The following is a 10677-nucleotide window of genomic DNA, read 5'->3' as shown; positions in this document are numbered from 1 at the left end:
ATGCTTCCAGCATCCCTACCACCCCCTTACTCTGTCCCCTTAGCCCCCCCACCTCTGTGGCAGGGCATTCCCATTTGCTCACTCTCTCTTTTTGGATGTTGTGGTTTGCTATAGAGGCATTAAGTAGGCATCTTATTCGGTCTATAGTCTATTTTCAGCCTGTATCTCCCATCCCTAGTGGGCCCGCCTAGCACCCTTTGCTTGGTGATCCCTTCTCTATCAGAGCTGCTTCTTCACCTAGCATGTGAGGTCAGCTTCCAAGCTGTGGAATACTCCTCTTGATACTTATCTCTACTATTCTTGGGTGTTAGTCTCCCATTCTGTTACTTTATATTCCACAAATGAGTGCAATCATTCTATGTCTGTCCCTCTCTTTCTGACTCATTTCACTTAACATGATACTTTCCATGTTGATCCAGCTATACGCAAATATCATGACTTCATCTTTTCTAATAGCTGCATAGTATTCCATCATGTAGATGTACCAAAGTTTCTTTAGCCAGTCATCTGTTCTCAGGCACTTGGTTATTTTTCCAAATTCTGGCTATTCTGAACAGTGCTGCAATGAATATATAGGTTCAGATGTCACTTTTACTATACTTTTTTGCATCTCTGGGATATATTCCCAAAAGTGGTATTGCTGGGTCAAATGGGAGCTCAATTTCTAATTTTTTGAGAAGCATGAGTCCATACTGTTCTCCAAAAGGGCTGAACCAGTCGGCATTCCCGCCATCGGTGAAGGAGAGTCCCTTTCTTCCCACATCCGTGCCAACACCGGTCGCTATTGTTCTTTTGGATGTGGGCCAGTCTCTGTGGTGTGAGATGGTATCTCATTGTTGTTTTGATCTGCATCTTCCTGATGATTAGTGATGAGGAGCATTTTTTCATGTGTCTTTTAGCCATTCGGATTTCTTCCTTGAGAAAGTTTCTGTTCATTTAATCGCCCCACTTTCTGATTAGTTTGTGAATTCTTAAGACAGAAAACAGTTTAGTTTTAGTTAATAAACAATGAGTATGAACTTTACATCAGCTCTGTGTTTCTGGGGATAAAACTGATATGGTTAATAATCCATTTTTACAGTCTGGGAAAATAGCTTACTGCAAAGAACTCTACCTCCCACTATGACTAAAAAATCCTGCTTCTGGCCCCTTTTATTTATGGAAAAAAACCTCCAAATTTTCATTTTCTGTCTCATAAATGATTAACTGAACTGTGGATGTCTCCCTAAATTAGATATACAAGAAATATTTTTCTATTCAGTTGACTGACTGAGAATTGCCCTTATTATAAAAACAATTCCAACTGTAAAATAATTTCTATAACTTGTCTACATCTCCTTATAAAAGTCTAAAATAAAATCATTGTAGTGAGAAACTCTCAGCTCTTTAGATGTGAGGTGTTCTTCATACTGTACTAACCTGCAGAACAGTAATTTATTTTGTTATCGAGCTTTTGACAAGAACCAATGCCAATTCCAAGGAGCACCAAACAGCTCTGAAATTAGAATGAAATCTAGAATTTAATAGACAAGTGATATGTTGAATTGAGGACAGGACTATTTTCTCTTCAACCTTAATTTCAACATCCACTCTTCATGCCTTCTTTCTTCCCTCTTGTTTTGCATCAATTGTTTGAATGGGTAATAATTGGAACTTCTGCAACAGGACTGAATTTTCTCTGCACAATACTGTTCTGATTAAGAAAAGATTTTTTTAGGTTAATTTAAAATTGAACTGTGATCATTAAAATTATGTAAAGAAAAATTGTAAAAAGTTAAATTATACATACTACTGTTTTTTGGCTCTGGTGGTACTTGGAAAAGGTTATTTAATATGGCATGAATACATTTTTAATTTGTTTTAATACTTGGATTCCCAGCTGACTTTAGGTATCCTCTTCAAATGCTAGGGTTTTTTGGTTGGTTTGTTTTTGTTTTTGTATGGGGGCCACACCTGTCTCAGAGGTTACTCCTAGTTCCTCACTCAGGAGTCACTCTTAGCAGTGCTCATGGGATTAGGCGAACATATGAAATGCTGGGGATCAAACCTAAGCCAGCCGTGATGGTGTGTGAAGCAAGCACCCTACCTTCTGTGCTATTGCTCTGGCCCTGGAGGTTTTGTTTTCCATAGTTAATTTCTGTTTCTCAGCCTCTTAAATGGTTTCCTTTTGAACTGGAATTTAAACTTAAACTTAAATTCCAGTTCAAAAGGAAAGAACTCATCTCAGACCAGAGACTTAGCTCAGTGGTAGAGTGTTTACTTTTCATGCCCTGGGTTCAATCTTTAGTACTATCACTGTCTCTGTCATCCCGTTGCTCATTCATTTGCTCGAGCGGGCACCAGGAACGTCTCCATTGTGAGACTTGTTACTGTTCTTAGCATATTGAATACGCCACAGGTAGCTTGCCAGGCTCTGCTGTGTGGGCAGGTTACTCTACGCAGCTTGCCAGGCTCTCTGAGAGGGGCGGAGGAATCGAACCCAGGTTGGCCGCATGCAAGGCAAATGCCCTACCCGCTGCGCTATTGCTCAAGCCCCCCAGTACTGAAAAAAAAAGAGAGGGGGGAGAGAGAGAAGAGAGAGAGAGAGAAAGAGAGAGAGAGAGAGAGAGAGAGACAGAGACAGAGAGACAGAGAGACAGAGAGACAGAGAGACAGCTGCCTGCAAGGCAAGGGCACTACCCTCTGTAATACGACTCTAGCCCCTGTTATTGGTTCTCATTTATATTTTTCATTTGACCGTTATTTTCTTGTGTTCATTAGATGATTCAGAACAATGCCAGACATTAGCATTAAAAGAAAATAATGCTAAATTAATTATTTGCCAGTGATTGCTTCAAGTTATGTGACAGTGAGCATTTGAAACTTGCTATTTCTTTTTAAGACACATATTAATGTTTGTTTTGGGGGGGGGGCCCACAGCTGGCTGTGTTGGTTTATTCCTATGTCTGAGCTCAGAGATCGCTCCTGGGGCCTCTTGGGGAATCAGACACTGTGCCAAAGATCTGACCTGGCCTGGCCAGGTGCCAAAGTCAAGTGCCTTAGCCCTGTACTCTGTTTCTGGCCCTAAGACACTCATCTTTCACATACTGAGAGAGACAACAAACTAAATAAACTTGGGACATCTCACTGGAAGCCACTTAGACCATTTTCTTTATAATGGAGTCAATGCATTCAGTTTTGCTTATATTCCCAGGGAAGAGTGACAATTAGAAAAAATATATACACAAGTTTCATTTGTTTTCCTTACCTTGGTAGCGTGTTATGTCTCCAATTTGTAAATTCAGTATATTGTTAACAAGGTAAATAGAAATGGAAAGAAAAGAGGGAGCAAGCAGAAACATCCACCCATATAGAGTTGATCTCTGCCTTCTCCAATTTTATGCCTAAAGAGCTTGGCAAGGGCACATGACTTGAATCTGAAAGTGAATTCCTAAACTCCCTTTTGTCTTTTTTTTTTTTTTTTACTTTCCATCCCACACCCCATCACTCAGAGATTATATCTGCACAGAGGCAGCTTCCATCATTATGAAGCTGGGCTGCTTCTTAATGTAAATCTGTATTTTAACAAAGAGAGGAAAAGAGGAGAGAGAGAGAGAGAGAGAGAGAGAGAGAGAGAGAGAGAGAGAGAGAGAGAGAGAGAGAGAGAGAGAGAGAGAGAGAGAGAGAGAGAGAGAGAGAGAGAGAGAGATGCCTGGGGCAGGGTCATTCTCTGACCCCAGGCAATCATCCTTCCCCACTGGAGCAGTCCCCGAACCCAGCCCCGGCTAAAACAAACACATCTGCCCCATCAGCTGCTACCTGGCCTCCTGCCTTTTGAAGAAGAGGCTTTCTCCGGAGCCTGCCTAATGAGTGCTGCCTGCCACTCTCAGGCTGGCTTTGACTGCGAGAAGAGTTCTTTGCACACACGTTGAGCTCTTCTACTACTTTGCACTTCAAGAACTTAGGAAGCTTCAGGGGAAATAAGGATTCAGGATTTTTTTTTCTCCTTCCATTTTGATGAGTATTTGCTTTTCCTATAGGATGCATTGAAGTGGCTTAAACACACACCACACACACACACACACACACACACACACGCTGCTCTTAGGCATGGGGTACCCAGGTAGCAGGTCTGTGGTTTGCTGCTCTGGACACGGGCACAAGGAAGTCTTTTGCACACCAGGCTAGGAGCTCATCCTTCCGGCTTCCCTCTTGAGGCTCACACAGCCCCACCAGGCTCAGAGAGGGAGAGAATGAATAGCAAAAAGCCCCAGATGGGCATATCATTCTCAGTCTCAATTGCTATACTTGCCTCTGCTTTTCCCTGTTCTCACCAGGCCTTCCAAAGCCTTTACTTACACTACAGTCTTCCCCTATGCCTGAGATGGATGATTTAGACTTCTTAGGAAATACTGTGTTCCAGCCCACAGCTCTGACCCGGTTCTTTACTCCTCACTCCTGCACACACATGTACCCATAGGTGTGTGCAAGCAGATCTCCCCGTCCTCCTCCCCCAGACATACAACATCTCCATTTCAGTGAGGAAGCTGATGTAGAAGGGGCCCCTTATATCAGTCAACCTCAGAGTTTTGTCTGAATACAGAGGAAAGTGGTAGGTGGGAACTCATATCCTTAGTAAGTACAAAAAGCAAAATGCTGGTCCATAGAGTGTTGAGTACGGAAGTAGCAGTATCGGACGCTAATGGCAGGAGTTTCAAGTTAGTAGATACAACAACCCAGCGTATAAGAGAGAGATCAGGAAAATACAGTAAATTATTAACTAGAATTTGTCCCTAATGACTGTTTCTCTCAAATAATATAATAAATATGTATAAATCTATACATATATTTTAAATGTTTATATTGTGTAAGGGAGAGAAAAGGAAGGAGTAAGATGGGTAGAAAAGGATGTAATGTCTATAACATACAGACTTATGTATGTATACATGTATATATATTTGTCACATGTTATGTAGGAATATTTCATTTTTGATAGGCGCTTCAGGGATAAATTACTGCTTGTCAGAATCCCAGCTCTAGGGACAAGTCTTCACCTCTCTCTACTAGCAAGTCACCTTGGATAAGTTACTTAAATTATGTACATATATTCTTGTTATTCATGTAAAATTATGTGGGATAATTATGCTAGGAATCAGTAGTTGCTCAATTAATAGTATTATTACTGTGGAGTACATTTATTTTTAATACTCCAGGAGTCTGGAGTGATAGCACAGTGTGTAGGGCACTGTGTGTAGGGCCTTGCACGAGGTCGACTCGGATTTGGTTCCTTTGTCCCTTTCAGAGAGCCCAGCAAGCTACCCGTGGCATATTTGATATGCCAAAAAGTAGTAACAAGTCTCATAATGGAGACGTTATTGGTGCTCGCTCAAGCAAATCGATGAGCAACTGGACGACAGTGGCAGTGACAGTGACATTTTATGTATCAGGTACCTTGCAAGGTGTTAGGGATTTGAGGATTTTACATTTAAGTGGTGAGGTAGTTAAACAAAGAATTGCCCCTCTCTCCCCCCCCCTCCTCACAACGTTGTGTAGGCCATCATAGAGAACACAGTGCACTTAGAAACTGCAGTGAAAGTCACCCAGTATCTAAAGGAACTTGGGGACTCATGGCAAGATATGTGTGTGACCTTATGTGTGTGTTTGTGTTGGGGGCCGGGAAGGGAAGGAGACATAGCTTCTGAGGACATCTGCTTTTCCAATCTCACCTTTATGAGTTTCAACCTAGTTCCACCTTGGGAAGGCAAAATGGAGTAAAACAATTGTCTCAGAAGCTTAAACCCCTGCCTGCTCCATCTCACTGGCAATTGCCCAGGTCTCTTCTCCGCAGCCATCTATTCTGTCAGCTCACCTCCTGAGGGAACATGGGCAGCTACTAGGTCATGAGAGACTTAGCTGAGGGGCAATGCAAGGAAGTGTTTTTTAGGAGGTTCCTTTTTGCAGTTAATTTCTTTTTTCTTCTACTTTTTTTTTTTTAAAAAAAGGTAACTTTCTTTTTGCTCAAGGAGCAGCAAGAACCCCAAACTTACTGTTTCTCAGAATCCACAGTAAAGAGCCCCGCACTGCTGATAATGTTTGGAGTTTTTCTCTCTCTGGGATTATAGGCCTTTTCACAATGCTGATGCACGGTTTTTAGCTATGTTAGTTCTGTAATGTTAGTTCTGAATGTTTTCATAATATTCCCCTGGTAGTTAGAAGCAGGGAAAGATTTATTTTAAGGGGAAAAAAGAGATCATTATTTCAGCCCCAGAGTCACAAGTTAAGAAAGGAAGCATGGAATGTGTAAATGCAGTCCTCCCAGTTCAAGCTCCAAAGCACCTCAGGTTCTGCTCAGCTCCATTTATTTATCATTTCAATTATACAGGAGATCTGTTGCTGCAGAGGCCATATTGTATCTGTTTTCCAAGGAAGAAAAAGCAATCTAAGGCAATTTAAACTTTCAATTTGTTTAATGTGGATTTTTTTTTTAACGGAATGTTTTGAGAAAGGAAGAATTTTACCCACAACCAAGATTTTTTAATCCTCAAATCATCTTACTTCAAACAATTTGTTGTTCATTATTTGGGACAATCCTTTTACCCTGTAAGTATAATAATTAAGCTTCAGTAGAAACGGGTAAAAGGATTGTCCCAAAAAATGAACAACAAATTGTTTGAAGTACGATGATTTGAGGATTTAAAAAATCTTGGTTGTGGGTAAAATTCTTTCTTTCTCAAAACAAAATGGGCTGGAGTGATAGCACAGTGGGTAGGGCGTTAGTCTTCCATGGGGCCGACCCGGGTTCGATTCCTTCATTCCTCTCAGAGAGCCTGGCAAGCTATTGAGAGTATCCCTCCTGCATGGCAGAGCCTGGCAAGCTATCCATGGTGTATTCAATATGCCAAGAACAGTAACAACAAGTCTCACAATGGAGACATTATGGGTGCCCGCTCGAGAAAATCGATGAACAACGGGACAACAGTGCTACCAATGATAAATAGATGCATTATTGTTGTGTGTGTGTGTGTGTGTGTGTGTGTGTGTTGCTAAGGATTGAACACAGATCTCAGATATGTGAGGCATTCAAGCATCATCCTAGCACTTCAGATTCACTTATCCTTTAATATTGTGAACATTATAAACCTAGAGATTAAAGATTCAAAGTGCCTCTAGTTTATATGTTCTTTTTATTTATATATGGGTAGGTGGAGTTGTTGTTGGCAGAGAGTCTCTTGCCTGCACGCCTGGCTATCTTCCCTGGGGCCCCTCGGAGGGGCTGGGCTCCAGCTTCCCTCCCCACCCCGAGCAGAGCTCCCAGTGGCCGAAGACCACCGGAACCTAGCTACAGCCATGCTGGAGGCCCCTCTCCACACGTTCAGACAGGCCTCATGCATGAAGGTACCGGCAGAGGAACCCAGGTGTGTGTAATCCCATCAATGGCCAACATCCAGAGACTTAAAAGCGAGCTCCCAGAAGCAATATCCTGTAGCCTACTTCTCCCTCTGGGAGAAACTGGCAAGCTTCTGACAGTTTCCTGCCCACATGGGACAGCCTTGAAAGCTTCCCATGGTGTATTCATATGCTAAAGCCAGTAACAAGCTGGATCTCATTCCCCTGACCCTAAAAGAGCCCCCAGTGTGACATCGTTGGGAGGGCCTAGTCGAGAGAGACTTCTAAGATCTCAAGGAAAGGACGAATGGAGAGGTTTCTGAGCCCGCTCGAGAAATCGAAGATTAACAGGATTTCGTGATTGTGATTGTGAGGTGGAGTTGGGCCTCACCCAGTGATGCTCATTGTTACTCTTGGCTCTGCACTCAGGGTTCACTACTGGTGGGTTTGGGGACCATATGCAATGCTAGGGATCAAACCCAGGTCCACCTCTGAAGGCAAGCACCCTACCTACTGCACTTTGTATTGTTTTGCTCCCATATTAGTTTATATGTTATCTGTGGTTGTTCTCAAACAAACTGTGTTCAATTTTTTTTTCCATAAAGACATTCAAGATAAATTAATATATAGGCATATACATATATTTCATGATACTCTAAGTATCTAAACATGCAAGGAAATGGGAAGAAAATAATAGTAGCAAAAAAGTAAAACAGAAAATGACTGAAAGAATAACCACCAAACCAATGTGTCTGTAGTTTTAAAATGCTTTGTTTTTGGCCAAGAAGATGACGTGAAGTACTGGATCACATGCTTTGCCTGTGCGGGCTCTGGGTTTGATCCTTTTCCTTCAAAGGTCCTGAGCACTGCTGGAAGTGGTTTTTGAGCACTTTGTGGGGAGCAGCACACCCCACCTACCCACCCACCCCTGCTGAAGAAAGAAAAATGAAATTCTGCTTACTATTTCAAAATAAAATGTAGTCTTGAGATTCTATGGAAAAATCAGATATGTCAGGTAAGAGCTCTAATTTATAGTAATTACAGGGATAGTTGATAATATAGCAAGCTCTATTAATGAATATAATTCTATATAAAGAAATGCAAGAAGCATGGAGCTCTCACTTCACTTATAGTCCTATTTTTGTGTATTTTTACAGTGCATTGCAAGGTTCGAAATTAGATACTTGATTATTTCTCTGCTTTTACTGAACAGACAAAATTACTATCATTAATCTGAAGGGATGGAATTGCTCTTCAAATTAAAGATTGAAGGCAAGAAATCAATTTTGAGGAAATAATCACAAGTAGATACTCTATTAAAACTGGACACAGAGGAAATGTACCTGTAAGTTTTTGAGTCAGTCATAAGAAATAAAAAAAAATACTGACACTTAGCATTTTGGCTATGCCTTCTCCCTCCCTCCCTCCCCAGGTGTAAACTTTTGCTTCAATTCCATAAAAGTACTAAGCCTACTATAGTACCTGCGGTGATCAGGACCAAAGAGGCCCATTATAAAGGCCTTAAGCTCTTAATTTGTATTTTGTCTCACCTAGAATGGTTTCTGCCTCGGAGATATTGCTCTCTTGAGTTCAAAATATGCATTTTCTTATGCAACCAAGATGTTAAGCATTACCATACGCCCATCAAAGACCAGTGCTTTGCTACTTTAACTGATTTCTTTAATGTTTTACTCCACTGAGAATAAACTGATAGTTCTAACTCCAGACAAGTTGAAACTCGTGGTAAGCTCACCTTAAACAAAAGAATTAAAATTTAAAAGATAATTATGTAATGGGCCCCCAGCTGGTGGTGCTACAGATCACCCCACACCCAGAGGTGCTCACAGGTCCGAAGAGGCACAGCTATCGGTGTTTGGGATCAGGCTGTGCCAGAGACTCACCTAAGGTCTTATGAATGCAAACACGTGCCCTACCACTTGAGACATCTCCTAGTCCTTCCAACCTTCTAAAAGGTCCCCGCCCCATTTTTTTTCTATCACTTGTCATCCCATTGCTCATCGATTTGCTCTGGGGGGCCAGTAACATCTTCATTCATCCCTGTTGAGTGCTAGTGTAGCCCAATAGCATCTGCTCACTCCAGGAACACAAAGAGCTTCAAACTGTTCATTCAGGGTCTGGACCAAGAAGTCAGAGCATCTCATAGGTGGGTGGCCAGGCATTCTTTTGACATCCCGTGGAATCTAGTCGGTAACAGCTCTAGTCCAGAAGTCATTTCCAAATTGCATTTCATGTCTGGCCCATCGGATTTTCGACACATTGGAAAATGAGATAGAGTCCCTGATTCTTGATCATCGAGGAAAGGTCAGAACTCCGGGTTCCTTTTCTCACTTGAGTTAAACGTGATAGATATTCCAAGCATAGCTCTTTTGATTCCTCTTTGGGAGACCCGAATAGCAATTTCATCCTGTTTTCATAGGGCTCAGGTCTCTGAGGCATGTTAGTGCAGGAAGAATGGTGGAGTGGAAGAGATGTGCCTGGAGCTGGAGGTTCTTCATCCTCTTAACAACTTCTTTGATGCTCTTGACGGCGTTCCACACCCCTCTTCCTCCTGCGCAGCTCAGGGTGCCAGGTGATTTGTCACTGTCACGTTGAGTTCTCATCCTAGGTACACATAGCTTCTGCATTCAGGGATGTCTCTTCTGTTGAGAGCAAATGGAATGTCAGGAATTAGTCCATTTCTCATGAACATTGTCTTTGTGAGATTCAGCTGCAGTCTGACTTTTCCACACTCACAATCAAAGTTGGCCAGCATTTGTGCCACTTGGCTAATGTTTGGTGTTATTAGAACGATGTCACCAGTGAAGCGGAGGTGGTGTACTTGCTGATCTTCACTCCCATTTGTTTCCCATACCTGTCGTGGCATGATATTCTGGAGGGTGGCATTGAAGAGTTTCGGTGAAACGGTATTGCCCTGCCAAACCCCTCTCTTTACGTTGATGATCACTTCCTTGTAGAATGGTGAGATCCTGATGGTGAATCTGTAATACAGCTCGAGGAGGATCCTGATGTACTGAGTTTTAACACCCTGTTTCACTAGGGCTTTGGTGACCATTTCAGTCTCAACAGAATCAAAGGCCTTCTTTAAATCGATGAACATTAGACAGAGCGGCATTTTGAACTCTCTCAAAACCTCAGTGAGCTTGGTCACTGTGTGGATACGGTTGATTGTGCTGACTCCTTTTCGGAATCTGGCTTCCTTTTTGTCCTTCATCCAGTATTCTGCCAATCCTATTCAGGATGACTCTAGTGAATAACTGTAGACAACGGACAACAGTCAGATTGGGCGATAGT

Source organism: Sorex araneus, chromosome 2 (genome assembly GCF_027595985.1).
Source record: "Sorex araneus isolate mSorAra2 chromosome 2, mSorAra2.pri, whole genome shotgun sequence".
NCBI lineage: Eukaryota > Metazoa > Chordata > Mammalia > Eulipotyphla > Soricidae > Sorex > Sorex araneus.
This window is presented reverse-complemented; position numbering follows the sequence as displayed.